A 16,982-nucleotide genomic window follows, 5' to 3' on the forward strand; every position below is an offset into this window, starting at 1 on the left:
TGGGCTGTCTTCCAGTTGTCACCTTCTTCCATGTCTGCAGTTTGGCCTGGAAAGGAGCCCTGAATTCCCACCCCTCCCTCCTGCTGTGTCCTAGGCCCATCTCCCAGCGCCAGTGAACACCCTGGAGACCATACTTTATCCTATCTTCACCTCTGAGTCTTGGTCCTATAAAGAGGTTATTTTCTCTTAAGTCTTTATTTCTGGGTCTTAGGATTAACGACTTTCTGGGAGAATCAGCAGTGGGATGTCTGTTGTTTCCAGGGAAACTCCTCTTCAGCCTTCAGTGGGAAAAACCACAGAGGGTGGATAGATTATTCAGACCCCACCCCCAACACTCACACACATGCACGCACAGAAACAGGAAATGACTTCTATTCAGTGGTTAATGGTAGAATACAGGTCTCCCAACTTCCAAGCCAATTCTAGTTCCCTTGATTGGGGTTGAAATTCAGGCTCCACCCGGGAACTTAATCTGCTTGCGATGCCACTGCATGATCCAGGCAAGCCACTTAATGTCTCTGCAACTCAGCTTCTTGACAGTAATTGGGGACGATAATGGTTACCTACTTCATAGAGATATTTAGCGGCTCAATTAGTAAAAGCTTCTGAAGTGCTTGAGTCCCATTATTAGTTGTAATGGAGTACGTCTGCTGGTGTTGGCAGAGCTATTGGCTCTTGGTGGAAAATGCTCTTTCCAAGCAAGAATCAAGATGCAAACGCTAAGGATTTGGAAAAATAGGAATACATCCCAGTGCTCTCAGGTGTTTCCAGATCCTCCTTGTCATTTGACTTTTAAGGGAAAATATTGGCATAGGGTGCTCAACTGAGAAATTTCTGCCTGACAAAATGATTCTTGAGTTTATAGCCATGAATAGGCACATCATCAAAGTGACCACATTGCATGGATTCACAGGTGTCATTTGGGACAAGAAGGTGACGAGGGGGGCTACCCCAGGTTTTTGGAAATAAAGTTGTGACAAGAGTTGCCTAAAGTAAAATTTATACCCTCTGGTTACAGGGTAGCCATCTGTATTAGTTAAGAAACAGGGTAAGCAGCTGAACAGAGAGATTCCAAGCTTCAGTGGCTTACACAAGGTACAATTATGTCTCTCTCCTGTCATAGTCCAGAGGTGGCAATTCAGGATTGGTTGGATGACTCCAGTCTCACCACATGCCTTCCATGTGTGAGTCTGTTTCTGACCTCAACCAGCAAGAAGGGGGAAAGGAACCAGGAAGACACCTCTGTTTTCTTCTAAAGACAAGATCCAGAATGGGTATCAACATTACCCTTTCCAGCTGGAACTTAGTCTAATAGCCATACAGAGCTACACAGGAAGTTGGGAAGTATAGTCTTCCTCTGGGAAGTCTTTATACTGAAAGGAGCACTGCTTAGATTGAGGGGAACAACATACAGTCTGCCGCCCTATCTTTAAGAAAGACCACGAAACTATCGGCAACTCTGAAATTAAGGAGGGCCAGAATGTCCAAAACTGCAGCTGATTCATTGGGAATTAGGAGTAGGTCTGGAATGTGATTATAATTTACTGAGTAGGAATCAGAAGAGGTAGTCAGGCATCCTAGAAGGAAATGTGAAGATAGAAACTAGTCCCAGGCCATGGAGAAATTTTAACCCCTTAGAAAACAGTGTTCGGAGAAGGCAATGGCACCCCACTCCAGTACTCTTGCCTGGAAAATCCCATGGATGGAGCCTGGTAGGCTGCAGTCCATGGGGTTGCTAAGAGTCGGACATGACTGAGCGACTTCACTTTCACTTTTCACTTTCATGCATTGCAGAAGGAAATGGCAACCCACTCCAGTGTTCTTGCCTGGAGAATCCGAGGGATGGGGGAGCCTGGTGCGCTGCCGTCTATGGGGTCGCACAGAGTTGGACACGACTGAAGTGACTTAGCAGCAGCAGCAGAAAACAGTATTCGCCTATCCCCGGGAGTTTGACCAATGTGAAAAGCCTCCTTCCAGCTGGAGGTTTGAGATTCTAGTTCTTGTTATGACTCATCATGGGAGGCCAAGAGGGAGTAGAACAAAAGAAGCTCTCTCAGAGAGTAGCTTCAGTTACTCATTCATTGAAAGAGGAGTTTCTCTACCTTTTGCAAAAGGAGGAAGTCAGAGAGGGAGAGAAAAGTGGGGAGGGAGAGAAAAGGGAGGGAGGGAGCTTCTTCCCCACTGCCATTCAAAACCTCTCTAGGCTGACCTGCAAATTTTTAGAATAATGCAATTTGCATATTACTTGAATGATAGTCTGGTTAGTGGATTAGAATGCCCTTAAAAAAAGAAAACCTCAGCAGATAGTAAAGCATTGTAAGACCCATTGCCATTTGGGGAAATTTTGCTGCTAAGATTTCTAATGAAACAGCCCTGGGATATTTTCAAAGACTGGTTTTCCCCTCAGAACATTCCTGCCTAAGCCCCTCTGCTTGTCAAAATTAGACCAGAAAACTGCTGACATGGAGAATTTATTTTAAAAGATCATAGGATGGAGCTGGGAAAGGCAGAGACTGAATCAGAGAGATCAACTTTTTTACCCAACTACAGGAATCACCAACTCCTGGCCAGGCTTACCTGTACCCTTCACCTACTTCCTGATTTACCCCTGGATTATTTTGAGTAAATCTCAGCACTGTATCATTTCATCTTTAAAAATCAATAATAATTCCTTAATTTAACCAAGTATATCATCAGTGTTTTCCTCTACTTCCTCTCCTCCTGCCCCTTTATTTATTTTATTTTATTTTTTTATCTTTTTCCCATGGTCTGTAGCCCACCAGGCTCCCCTGTCCATAGGATTTTCCAGGCAAGAATACTGGAGTGGGTTGCCATTTCCTTCTCCATCTCCTGCCCCTTTAAAATTGATTTCTTTACATCAGGATCCAAACAAGATTGCTTGCTGCATTTGGTTGCTGTGTGAGATGTCTCTAAGTTTTTATCTACTTCATCTGTTTTTTCCTCATGTACACAGTAAAGTTTCACAAGGTCTGGATTTACTGATTTTAACTCACTGGTGCCATTTAACATGTTCCTCCTCCCCTATGTTTCCTGATAATTGATTTCTAGGTCATTGGTTTCCTGATGACCTCAAGGCTTGGTCTCACACAGGTCAGATCTGTCTTCACCAGTGTATGTTCCTGCAGTTGGAGGCCCATCATGCCTGTCTCTCTGTAACAACGCCAGTCATTGATAGTCATTTGTTCAATCCATTATTTCAGTAGGTGTTTGCAAAATGTGATATTCAGATTATTTTATTCCTTCTGTGTTTATTAGCTGAAATACTTTTATAGAAGGCAGTGTTCTATCCTCAGCTGTTTATGGTTACCATGAGGAACAATTCCTACAGGAAGAACAGGATAAATGATTTTTTCCCCTTTTACTTACCAGTTTTTGGAATAATGAATTGTTTCCTTACCACCTTTCAAAAGGGCTGAGGGTTTTGTTTGTTTTTATTTTGTTATGAACTCAGGAAGTTTTACAGATGCAATGTGATGCAGTCCTTTGTGGTTCTTCTTACAAATGCTCAGACCATCCCACTGCTGGCCAGTGGAAGCCTCTGTAAGTTGACTCCTAGACTAGATGGCCAGGCTTATATGACTTTTGCCCTAGACCTGGAATCAGTCATTTCTTTAAAGAGTCTGTTTTCTCTAGTGGTAAATGGTATGTAGAATGCACCATCTGGCAATTTGAACAATTTTTAAGTAAACGTTTGTTTTTTGTTTTTTTTTTTTAATGTAGAAATAAGATATAAGCATTGCAAACACAGTTTTAATTCATGGACTAAATGAAAAAGGTCAACAAGAATGTTCCCAAATATCACTTTGCAACGGAACTTTCTTCGACGATAACTTATATCTGATCTCTCCAATGTACTGGCCACTAACTACACGAGAGTTTGGGATGTGGCCAGTGCAATGGAAGAACTGATTTTTTAATTTATTTTTAAATTAATTCACATGTGGCTAGTGAATACCTTATTGAACAGTGCAGGAAATTTAGAATTTAATGATTAAATTTCACAACTTTTTTTTTTTTTTAAAGCACCATCTGAAGGAGCTTCCCTGGAGGCTCAGTGGCGAAGAATCTCCCTGCCAATACAGGAGACGCGGGTTCACTCTCTACATCAGGAAGATCCCCTGGAGAAGGAAATGGCAATCTGTTCCAGTATTCTTGCCTGGGAAGTCTCATGGACAGAGGAACCTGGTGGGCTACAGTCCACGGGGTTGCAAAAGAGTTGGACATGACTTAGGGACTAAACAGCAACAAAATAGGCAAGGCATGGGAAGGCACTGTAAGAGAACTGAAGTACACTGTCATTCCTGCCATAACCTTCCAAAATATTATAGTAAAGGAAATAAGATGAATCCCCCAATAATTTTAATGTAACCAAAATGGTAACTGCTAGACAAACAGGAAATATATTTTGATAATCTGGTTAGGGTGGTTAGAAGTGGATTCATGGAGAAAATGACAGAAAAAAGATACATTTTAAAAATTATTAGGAAATGTAGCCTTGGTTATTTTATCTTATTTTACTTTTATTTTGGAGTTTTATCAAAATAGACTTTTTTGAGCAATTTTAAGTTCACACCAAAATTGGGTAGAAACTTACAGAGTTCTCACATAACCACTGTCCCCACACATGTACTGTCTACCCCACTATTAACATTCCCCCTACCCCACTAGTGGTATAATTGTTACAGTTGATAACAGACCGTGACAAACATCATCATCACCCAAAATCCATAGTTTACATTAGGGTTCAGTCTTTGGAGAAAAGAATAAGGACATGTATCCATCACTATAGTAGCATATAGAATATTTTTACTGTCCTAAAAATCTGTGTTCCACCTATGATTTCCCTACCCCCACCCTCTGATCTTTTTACTATCTCTATAGGTTTGCTTTTTCCAGAATGTCAGATAGTTGGAATCTTATGGTATGTAGCCTTTTTAGATCAGCTGCTTTCACTGCTGCTGCTAAGTCACTTCAGTTGTGTCCGACTCTTCGCAACCCCATGGACTGTAGCCTACCAGGCTCTTCCGTCCATGGGGTTTTCCTGGCAAGAGTACTGGAGTGGGGTGCCATTGCCTTCTCCGGCTTTCACTAAGTAATATGCATTTAAGGTTTCTCTGTGTCATGGACAAGTAACTTCATTTTCTGGAACCTCAATGTCATAATGTGTAGAATGATAGTCATGACTGGCTGGTGTCTCTGGGCCTTTGCACTGCCATTCCTTGTGTCTGGATACTCCTGCCACAGAGCTACAGGGGTCACATCATGCACATCCCTGCTCAATTGCCACCTCCTCAGACAGCCTCTCTGATACTCTCTCTGACTCCTGCTCTAAGTCTTTTACAGAATTTATTACAACCTCATATTTATCACACATGGACCATGGGCTGTTTCCCCCGTCCCCTCCCAAAAGTTCAAGTTCAAGAAGGCAGGGATCAATCTAGTCTGTTCATTGCTAGGATCCCAGCTCCTAAGATGACACCTGGGACAGAGTAAACTGTCACAGAAGGAAACTCTCGAAAGGAAAATGCTAAGAAAGTCTTTTCCAAGTATAGAGAACTCTAGGGCCAGAAGTGTGTGCAGGCAGTCTTGGGGCCTTAGAAAGCAACATGGAAGGCCTGCAGGTTGAATTCATCCAGCTGATGCACCTAAAGTGTATCGCGTTTCTGAGAGAAGCAGCTGTTTAGACCCGTACCTAACCCTGTCAGTTTGTGGTGATCTGTAAGGAACCCTGCCAGCCCCGGATGGAGACAAGCCAGCTGTAGAGGATGTGCTGTAGCCAGTTCTGGTCACATGTTCCCTCTGTCCTGGGCTCCTCCCACACGTGAGCAGAAGCCTTCTCTCTACTCCTTCCCCTCATATAAAGGGCACATAGAAATCTCCAGAGATGTCATATCCTCATATCGGGACATCCCTGGATATGACTGTGAAGACCAGGAAGTTTGCTTTTTAGGGGAATCCCTGATTGTGATTAGAAGTCTTCCTCTTGTTACCTTTCGGTTATGAGTAACTCTTTTAATCATTACCTTAACCAGTTATCCTAATAGTGATACAGTTAAATATATGCCGCCTACTTTATCAATGGAGAAACTGAGGCTCTTAAAGCTTTGTCACTTGCCAAGGGTCACATACTTGGCAATGACCTCAGAGCCAGGCTCCTTCCTTGGCTTATAATTCCTCCTGTGAGTTGCACAGTTGAAGCAGAGGCTTAGAAGGAAGAGGACTGGGAACAAACACACAGTCCTTCCCTTTGGCCTCTCTTACACACAGTAAGGGGATATGTTTCCAAAAGACTGCTGGCAAATAATTTCAAGGGTTTGGCCAGCCTGAAATAACCAATCTATTTAGAGGTTTCAAGACCAGGCAGCAGAGGCTAAATAAGGTAACGTGTCTGTCAAGAGTGGAGGCCCAGGGAAGAGAATAGAATATTAAAAAACTCATGATGTCATTATCATGTATTTCTTATGCAAGACTCTTTTAAAAGTGTGCTACAAATAAAAACTATTGCTCTCCTCATCTTAGGATACAGAATTATAAATATGTATATAGTGTATACACAATTTTGGTTGACAATATGTAACTACACAACTTTGGAAAAAGTAAGTTTATTATACATGATTTTTGGGGAAAATGGAGAATTCTCAGCCAAAACTTGATGTCCAGATTGCATATGTATGGAGATTTAAGGATTTCTCCTTCAGAATGTTAAATTTTTAGTAATAAAATAGCTTCCACTTCCAAAGCACTTATGATGTGCCAGGAGCTAGGCTAGTCCCTTCCCATACTTTTTGACACCTAATCATCACCACTCTATTTCCATTTTTTCATCTTATAAATGAAGAGTTAGAAATTCAGAGAGATTAAGCAACTCACTCAAACACACACAGCTAGTAAGCAGCAGAGCCAGCTTTTGGAATTACACAGATGCCAAGATTCACAAAAGTAGGGAAAGTTGTGCTTGCCAGTATGTTACCTGGTGTGCAGAATGGACCCAGTCATTGTAAATGTTCAATAAATACTGGAATGAAGAATGAATGAATGAGTTAATGAAAGGGTCCAACTGTTCTAATCTCAGCAACCCTGCTGAATGTCCTTCTTACTTCGCTCAGCAGGCTGTCAGCCTCATCTCGTTGTAGCTCAATTAGAACTGAGTGTTCTCTATCTGTCCTTTATCAGTTTTTGGTGGAAAGCAGAGGTTATGAAGGAATGGCTGTGTGTTTGCATATCTGTATAAACAGGTCAGGGTGGAGAGTGTGGACAAACAGTGCCGGTTCGCTCTGGGTGTGTCTGTTGGTGAGTTCTCAGGCTTGTCCCCATTGCTACTCTGGTTGAGGGAACCACGCTCTGGAACCACAGCATCTGCTAGCTCTCAAGGGAGGAAAAGAGGAAATGATGGGGCAGCTTCCACTGCAAGAAAGGAAAGCAGAAATTCAGTAAGAAACAGAAGTTCCCTGGCAGTTCCTTAAACCTAAACTGAAATTCAGTGGGGTGTGATAAAAGCCTCATACTGGTCATCAGGAGATCAGGGTCTAATCCCTGCTTGACCACTGGCTTGGATAAGTCCTTTTTCTGCTTTAGGTTTTACTTCTAAGAGAATCTCTAAAATAAACAGTTTAGGCTAAAACCCTGCCTTCTTGCATTTAGAACTATGGTTGTGTTGAAGTGGGGGCAGGGCAGGGGGTATTTGTGATGATCTTACTGATTAATGAGTGGCATTTATGTATGTGATGTGGGGATCAGAAGGGGGTGTTCGATGTATTCAATGCTTAGGACCACACAAAGAGAAACTGTCCCACTTAGAATCTGGAATGATAATTAAGAACCGCTTCATTGCTAAAATACTGTGATTCTATTCTAGCCACACACATTTGAATCATCCAAGTCACACGATGAAAAGAAATCAAACTTTGCATGAAAGAAATCGAGTAGTATGTATAATACCTTTTTAATGCCACCCAATGTACCTGACTTTTCTGAATGGCAGGAGAGTTTCTTAACCTGTAACCCATCTCCCAGGAAACAGAAGGGAGCTGGCCCCAAAGAGGAAATGTCACAGGCAGTTGCTAACAGACAGGAAGGTTAGAAGCCCTTTTTGGCATCAGGGAGACACAGCCCCTCCCCTAAAAGTCTCTGACTGGGGTGGGTGCCAAGTCAGTGGAATAGAAAGACTAAAAGAGGCATCCAGAACTGTAGGCCTTCAATCGGGCCTCTTTCCTTAGGGTCTAGGGATTTCCTACCTGGAGGGAAGGAGGGGCTAAAATACACAGAGAACAGTGAGCCAGAGAGAGGTCTGGGGTTAAAATGGGGAGCTCCAGACAGGAGGCTAAGGAAGAGGAGGCTTGAGCCGTGTGTCTCCTAAAAGATGTGGAACCAAACACCCCTCCACAGATACCTATGAGGGACATTCCCTGAGCAGAGAGGAAAGACCCCCTTCAGAAGTTTCCACGAATGAGCCGGTCTTCTCCCACCACCCAAAGCTAGTTAAACTTTCCTCTATATGCAGCTATCATCTGTGTTGTTATTTTATTGAGATATAAAATACACAAAGAAAAGGATACTGCTTCATAATATATTGCTTGAAATGCTCAAAATTCTCCAAGCCAGGCTTCAGCAATATGTGAACCGTGAACTTCCTGATGTTCAAGCTGGTTTTAAAAAAGGCAGAGGAACCAGAGATCAAATTGCCAACATCCGCTGGATCATGGAAAAAGCAAGAGAGTTCCGGAAAAACATCTATTTCTGCTTTATTGACTATGCCAAAGCCTTTGACTGTGTGGATCACAATAAACTGCGGAAAATTCTGAAAGAGATGGGAATACCAGACCACCTGACCTGCCTCTTGAGAAATTTGTAATCAGGTCAGGAAGCAACAGTTAGAACTGGACATGGAACAACAGACTGGTTCCAAATAGGAAAAGGAGTACGTCAAGGCTGTATATTGTCACCCTGCTTATTTAACTTCTATGCAGAGTACATCATGAGAAACGCTGGACTGGAAGAAACACAAGCTGGAATCAAGATTGCCAGGAGAAATATCAATAACCTCAGATATGCAGATGACACCACCCTTATGGCAGAAAGTGAAGAGGAACTCAAAAGCCTCTTGCTGAAAGTGAAAGTGGAGAGTGAAAAAGTTGGCTTAAAGCTCAACATTCAGAAAACGAAGATCATGGCATCTGGTCCCATCACTTCATGGGAAATAGATGGGGAAACAGTGGAAACAGTGTCAGACTTTATTTTTCTGGGCTCCAAAATCACTGCAGATGGTGACTGCAGCCATGAAATTAAAAGACGCTTACTCCTTGGAAGGAAAGTTATGACCAACCTAGATAGCATATTCAAAAGCAGAGACGTTACTTTGCCAAGAAAGGTCCGTCTAGTCAAGGCTATGGTTTTTCCTGTGGTCATGTATGGATGTGAGAGTTGGACTGTGAAGAAAGCTGAGCGCCAAAGAATTGATGCTTTTGAACTGTGGTGTTGGAGAAGACTCTTGAGAGTCCCTTGGGCTGCAAGGAGATCCAACCAGTCCATTCTGAAGGAGATCAGCCCTGGGATTTCTTTGGAAGGAATGATGCTAAAGCTGAAACTCCAGTACTTTGGCCACCTCATGTGAAGAGGTGACTCATTGGAAAAGACTCTGATGCTGGGAGGGATTGGGGGCAAGAGGAGAAGGGGACGACAGGGGATGAGATGGCTGGATGGCATCACTGACTCGATGGACATTCGTCTGAGTGAACTCTGGGAGTTGGTGATGGACAGGGAGACCTGGCGTGCTTCGATTCATGGGGTCGAAAAGAGTTGGACACGACTGAGCGACTGATCTGATCTGATCTGATGGATATACACACCTGTGTATTCACGGCCCACAGTGGGATACAGCCATGTTTATACCCTTGGAGGTACTCCTGTGCATTCTCCCAGTATATACTCTCCACCAAAGATAACCAATTTTTAACTTAACCATTAGTTAGTTCTGGAATATCACATATGTAGAATCATACAGCGGAGAAGGCAATGGCACCCCACTCCAGTACTCTTGCCTCGAAAATCCCATGGATGAAGGAGCCTGGTGGGCTGCAGTCCTTGGGGTCGCTAAGAGTCAGACATGACTGAGCAACTTCACTTTCACTTTTCACTTTCATGCATTGGAGAAGGAAATGGCAACCCACTCCAGTGTTCTTGCATGGAGAATCCCAGGGACGGCGGAGCCTGGTGGGCTGCCATCTATGGGATCACACAGAGTTGGACACGACTGAAGCGACTTAGCAGCAGCAGCAGCAGCAGAATCATACAGCATATAGTTTTGTTGTCTGGCTTTCTTCATTCAATATTATGCCTCTGAAATTTACTGCTGAGCCACCAGGGAACATGAATTTGAGCAAAGTTACATGCTGTTGCAAGTAATAGTTCACCTTTTCCCCACTGTTGGGTAGAATTCTGTGGTGGGATTACATCACAGTTTATCCATTCTACTGTTGAAGGACATTTGGGTGGTTCATAGATGCCATCTGGAAAAAGAATACAAAAGATGGAAACCTCTTAAGATGAAAGAAATGGTTCCCTTAGGGAATTTGAACCTGAAAGAGACCATTTTAAACTAGAGAAGTAGAATGACCTCCAGTTGTCAAGTTTACATTTTCTCCATCTGCAGAAATGGGGACTCTAGAGCTAAATGAGGTCAGTTAAAGGAAGATTTTTTAAAAAAATCTTTTTTGCACATCTGAGTTAAACAGTGTAAATTTTGGCCCTTTAACTGTGACTTTCTAGTAAGAATAACTGTCAAGGGCTGGCTTTAGTTATTCAGGGGGTAGTTGTTGTTGTTCAGTCACTAAATTGTGTCTGACTCTTTGTAACCCCGTGAACTGCAGCACACCAGGCTCCTCTGTCCTTCACTATCTCCCAAGTTTGCTCAAACTCCTGTTCCCCTGTGGCTCAGTGGTAAACAATCTGCCTGCAATGCAGGAGCTGCAGGAGACGTGAGTTCGATCACTGGGTCGGGAAGATTACCTGGAGGAGGAAATGGCAACCCACTCCAGTATTCTTACCTGGAGGATCCCATGGACAGAGGAGCGTGGTGGACTATAGCCCATAAGAGTTGGACATGACTGAAGTGCCTGGGCATGCAATGTGCATTGAGTCGGTGATGCTATCTAACCATCTCAGCTTCTGTTGCTTCCTTCTCTTTTGCCTTCACTCTTTCCCAGTATCAGGGTATTTTCCAATGAGTCGGCCCTTTGCATTAGGTGGCCAAAGTATTGGAGCTTCAACTTCAGCATCAGTCCTTCCAATGTCCTTTAGGATTGACTGGTTTGATCGCCTTGCAGTCCAAGGGACTCTCAAGTGTCTTCTCCAACACCACAGTTTGAAAGCATCAGTTCTTCGGTGCTCAGCATTCTTTATGGTCCAGCTCTCACAGATGATCCTGACTACTGGAAAACCATAGCTTTGACTAGACGGACCTTTGTCAGCAAAGTGACGTCTCTGCTTTTTAGTATGCTGTCTAGGTTGGTTATAGCTTTCCTTCGAAGGAGCAAGCATCTTTTAATTTCATGGCTACAGTCTCCATCCACAGTGATTTTGGAGCCCAAGAAAATAAAATCTGTCACTGCTTTCACTTTTTCCCCTTCTATTTGCCATGAAGTGATGGGACTTGATCCATGATCTTAATTTTTTTGGATGTTGAGTTTTAAGCCAGCTTTTCACTCCTCTGTCACCCTCATCAAGAGGCTCTTTAGTTCCTCTTCACTTTCTGCCATTAGAGTGGTATCAGGAGATAGACCAGTTGTCTTACTATTAAAATACTAATAACTTGAAAGACTTATAGTCAAGAGGTGGTACATCAAAAACAGGATGAGTTGTAGGGGAAAAATATTCTGAAGATGTGGAAAATCTGAGTGATGGGGGAGCAGTGCTGGGCTCACTGGGGCCTCAGACAGAATTTGAGTTGGCAGCACAACAGTTGTCAAAAAAACAGCAGCCTAATTCAGAAAGGTGCAGAATAAGTCACCTTGCAGTGGTCAAAGGCTATTCTAATTATTCTGACTAATTTCAGCTTGTTTATCTTTACAGAAATGGGAGGCAGCTTGAGAAGTTCTCAAATAAACTCAGTGACTTAAGAGATGAAAAATGAGTCCAGGGTGAACAAGTTAGTAGAATTAAGACTGCTTTTGCTTACCAGAAAACACAATTACCCTTAGAATGGGTATTTTGGTCCAGGAAGAAAGTGATGGTATACTTTCGAGGTGATGGCAGGTGTAACTCTCTCTGAATGCCTTTATATACATGACTGGAATGGTAAGAAGAGGTCACAGATGGAAACTGTGTATGGTCAACTCTGTGGCACTCATGAGGGTGTGCACAAACATTTTAGCTCTCTTTCCTCTGGGCACACAGTAGGGCTGCACTTCCCTGCCCACTTGAAGAGACACACAGCCATGTGACTTGCATTGGCCAACGGCATGTGAGCAGAAATGACACGTCAGTAAGTCAACTATACTCTAATAAAAAAATTTTTTTAAAGAGGAATGTAACTAAAAAGAAAAGAAGAAATAACACTTAACAGCAGAAGCTTTAAGAATGAGTATGATTTCTCTCCAAAGATTTATTTTGGAGGGCGAGTGTCTTTCCTCATAACCACGTCACTGCAAAGTAGCTTGATTTTAGAATCCAGTCTTTCAACCAGTACACTATCATGAACTTCTGAATGTCATTGATGATGTCTTGTCACTTAAAGGAATTTTAAAAATTCTGCTTTAGCATATTGAAAGCTAAAATTATTGTCACTTATTTTAGATGCAATACTGTGGCTTTATTTTTCTTTTGGCAGAGCTTTCCCAACTAGGGTTTAAACCTGGGCCCAGACAGTGAAAGTGCAGAGTCCTATTCACTGGACTGACAGGAAATTCTTGGTAATGGTATTTTTAAATGAAGTATTATCTTTTAGAAAATGCATCCTAAAATATTTGTGGCTAAGGTATGATATCGAAAATTTGCTTCAGATAATGCAGGGGAACACAGAGAGTGGGTGAGTGGCACCATAGATAACACATGATTAGACACCAGCTGATCACTGTTGAGAACTGGGTGATGGATATGTAGGGATTATTAGGCTTTTCTCTCTGCTTTTGTGTATATCTGCAGCTTTCCATAATAAGGTATAATAAGCAAATAAGCAATAAGAGAAGGCATGGAAAAGACTGGAATTGGTATAAAATTTAAACAGGACTTTTTATCTCATCTATGCTATTTTTAGAGAGAGCTTGATATGCAGAGTACATCATAAGAAACACTGGATGGGAAGAAACACAAGTTGGAATCAAGATTGCCGGGAGAAATATCAATAACCTCAGATATGCATATGACACCACCCTTATGGCAGAAAGTGAAGAGGAACTCAAAAGCCTCTTGATGAAAGTGAAAGTGGAGAGTGAAAAAGTTGGCTTAAAGCTCAACATTCAGAAAACGAAGATCATGGCATCTGGTCCCATCACTTCATGGGAAATAGATGGGGAAACAGTGGAAACAGTGTCAGACTTTATTTTTCTGGGCTCCAAAATCACTGCAGATGGTGACTGCAGCCATGAAATTAAAAGACGCTTACTCCTTGGAAGGAAAGTTATGACCAACCTAGATAGCATATTCAAAAGCAGAGACGTTACTTTGCCAAGAAAGGTCCGTCTAGTCAAGGCTATGGTTTTTCCTGTGGTCATGTATGGATGTGAGAGTTGGACTGTGAAGAAAGCTGAGCGCCAAAGAATTGATGCTTTTGAACTGTGGTGTTGGAGAAGACTCTTGAGAGTCCCTTGGACTGCAAGTAGATCCAACCAGTCCATTCTGAAGGAGATCAGCCTTGGGATTTCTTTGGAAGGAATGATGCTGAAGCTGAAACTCCAGTACTTTGGCCACCTCATGCGAAGAGTTGACTCATTGGAAAAGACTCTGATGCTGGGAGGGATTGGGGGTAGGCGGAGAAGGGGACAACAGAGGATGAGATGGCTGGATGGCATCACTGACTTGATGGACGTGAGTCTCAGTGAACTCAGGGAGTTGGTGATGGACAGGGGGGCCTGGCGTGCTTCGATTCATGGGGTCACAAAGAGTTGGACACGACTGAGTGACTGATCTGATCTGATCTGATCTGACAAACTATGATCAGTGGTACAAATGTTTTTGTACAGCTCTCAAACTATGAATGATCTTTATTGATGACTTAAAATGTTCAGGTTCAGTTCAGTTCAGATCAGTCGCTCAGTCGTGTCCAACTCTTTTCGACCCCATGAATCGAAGCACGCCAGGCCTCCCTGTCCATCACCAACTCCCGGAGTTCACTGAGACTCACGTCCATCAAGTCAGTGATGCCATCCACCCATCTCATCCCCTGTCGTCCCCTTCTCCTCTTGCCCCCAATCCCTCCCAGCATCAGAGTCTTTTCCAATGAGTCAACTCTTCACATGAGGTGGCCAAAGTACTGGAGCTTCAGTTTTAGCATCATTCTTTCCAAAGAAATCCCAGGGCTGATCTCCTTCAGAATGGACTGGTTGGATGTTCAAGTTGGAGAAATTCAAATTTTAGTGTCAATAAAGTTTTACTGAAACAGAGTCACACGCATGTGTTTCTACCTGGCTCATGGCAGCTTTCACACTCTAAAGACAGAGAGAGTTGAGTAGTGGTAGCAGAGCCTGTGCACCACAAAACCTAATATATTTACTATGTGGCCCTTTACAGAAAAGTTCTGTTGTTGTTCAGTCACTCAGTTATGTCTGACTCTTTGCAACCCCATGGACTACAGCATGCCAGAAAAATTTGCTGACCTCTATTTTAAAAACAGATTTCCTCATGCACAATTTTGTTTTTAACACAAGTGAAAAGAAAAACAATATTATTTTCTTTTTTAATTGGCAAAGTAATACAAGACCGTTTTAGATGATGTAGGCTATACCAAAGAGTATAAAAAAGAAAATGAATATTGTCCACTAGGTAGCCATTTCTGAAATCTTCTTTCTTATCTCTTACCAACCAACTGTTGACAAAATGAAACCTGCTCTAATTTCAGGTAAAAGTGAGGATTGTCTTTCTGGGGCTGATTAGACAAGAACTGCAAGCAGACAGTGGCTGTAACAGAAGAGTGTGAAAGGATTTGAAAGAGGCCACCTGGGATCTTATTGGGTTTAAATTGTACAATAAATCTGACACAGCGTGTCTAAACTCAGGTATAATAAATCCTAGTAGGTGGGTATTGTAATAACCATTTAATATAGATACAAGAACTGATATTCAAGGTGGGAATCTAGTTAACAAGTTTCTGGGGGAAAAAATAACAACCATGAACACTGAGTTAACCCATGATTATACCAGCATTATTTACAATAATTGAAAGGTAGAAGCAGCACCAATGTTCATCAGCAGAAGGATGGATAAGCAAAATGTGGCATATATCAATACATACAATGTGGTATTATTTAGCTTTAAAAAGAAAGGAAGTTCTGACATGTGCTGCACCATGGGTGAGCATTGAGGACATTGCATTAAGTGAAATCAGTCAGTCACAAAAGGCAAAAAGTGTATGATTCTATATATATGAAGTACCTGCTACTGCTACTACTGCTAAGTCGCTTCATTCGTGTCCAACTCTTTCGACCCCATAGACAGCAGCCCACCAGGCTCCCCCATCCCTGGGATTCTCCAGGCAAGAAGAAGTACCTAGAATAGTCCAATTTATAGAGATAGAAAGTAGAATGGTCGTTGCCAGGGGATGGAGGAGAATGAACGATGAGTTATTGTTTAATGGGTATAAAGTTTCAGTTTGAGAAGATGAAAAATGTTCTAGATATGGATGATGAGGGATGCACAACAATGTGAATGTGCTTAGTGCCACCAAACTGTACACTTTAATAGCCTTTAAAGGGCAAAATTTTGTGCTAGGTATGTGACCATAATTTTTAAACACTGACAAATTTCAAGTGGATGAAATTTGCTCATAATAATTTGGTCATAATAAGAGTACATCATGAGAAATGCTGGGCTGGAAGAAGCACAAGCTGGAATCAGGATTGCTGGGAGAAATATCAATAACCTCAGATATGTGGATGACACCACCCTTATGGCAGAAAGTGAAGAGGAACTCAAAAGCCTCTTGATGAAAGTGAAAGAGGAGAGTGAAAAAGTTGGCTTAAAGCTCAACATTCAGAAAACAAAGATCACGGCATCCGGTCCCATCACTTCATGGGAAATAGATGGGGAAACAGTGGAAACAGTGTCAGACTTTATTTTGGGGGGCTCCAAAATCACTGCAGATGGTGACTGCAGCCATGAAATTAAAAGACGCTTACTCCTTGGAGGGAAAGTTATGACCAACCTAGATAGCATATTCAAAAGCAGAGACGTTACTTTGCCAACAAAGGTCCATCTAGTCAAGGCTATGGTTTTTCCAGTGGTCATGTATGGATGTGAGATTTGGACTGTGAAGAAAGCTGAGCGCTGAAGAATTGATGCTTTTGAACTGTGGTGTTGGAGAAGACTCTTGAGAGTCCCTTGGACTGCAAGGAGATCCAACCAATCCATTCTAAAGGAGATCAGTCCTGGGTGTTCTTTGGAAGGACTGACGCTAAAGCTGAAACTCCAATACTTTGGTCACCTCATGTGAAGAGTTGACTCATTGGAAAAGACTCTGATGTTGGGAGGGATTGGGGGCAGGAGGAGAAGGGGATGACAGAGGATGAGATGGCTGGATGGCATCACCGACTCGATGGACATGGGTTTGGGTGAGCTCCGGAAGTTGGTGATGGACAGGGAGGCCTGGTGTGCTGCAATTCATGGGGTCACAAAGAGTCGGACATGACTGAGTGACTGAACTGAACTGAAGGGTATATCTTAAGCAAAGAAGTTAAAATGTATTTCAAGAAAGCAGGAAAAAGCTCAAGAAACTGAAAAGTCTTTTGGCTGCGTGACTCATAATATTTAAAGAT

At 42.4% G+C, this 16,982-nt stretch overlaps 1 long non-coding RNA gene across 2 annotated transcripts in view; it reads left to right on the top strand.

The window, feature by feature from the left end:
• Nucleotides 1-16,982, top strand: part of LOC133235209 (uncharacterized) — a 75,525-nt gene that overhangs the window by 7,816 nt on the left and 50,727 nt on the right. Inside the window, exon 1 of one of the 2 annotated variants that reach the window (XR_009732477.1) lies at nucleotides 14,585-15,227. The exons of the other annotated variant lie outside the window; for it this stretch is intronic. This is a non-coding gene — a long non-coding RNA (uncharacterized LOC133235209). Of the gene's footprint in view, nucleotides 1-14,584; nucleotides 15,228-16,982 lie in introns of those variants that run through there. 2 annotated transcript variants of the gene reach the window in all.

This window comes from Bos javanicus, chromosome 22, assembly GCF_032452875.1.
Source record: "Bos javanicus breed banteng chromosome 22, ARS-OSU_banteng_1.0, whole genome shotgun sequence".
In the NCBI taxonomy this organism is placed as follows: domain Eukaryota; kingdom Metazoa; phylum Chordata; class Mammalia; order Artiodactyla; family Bovidae; genus Bos; species Bos javanicus.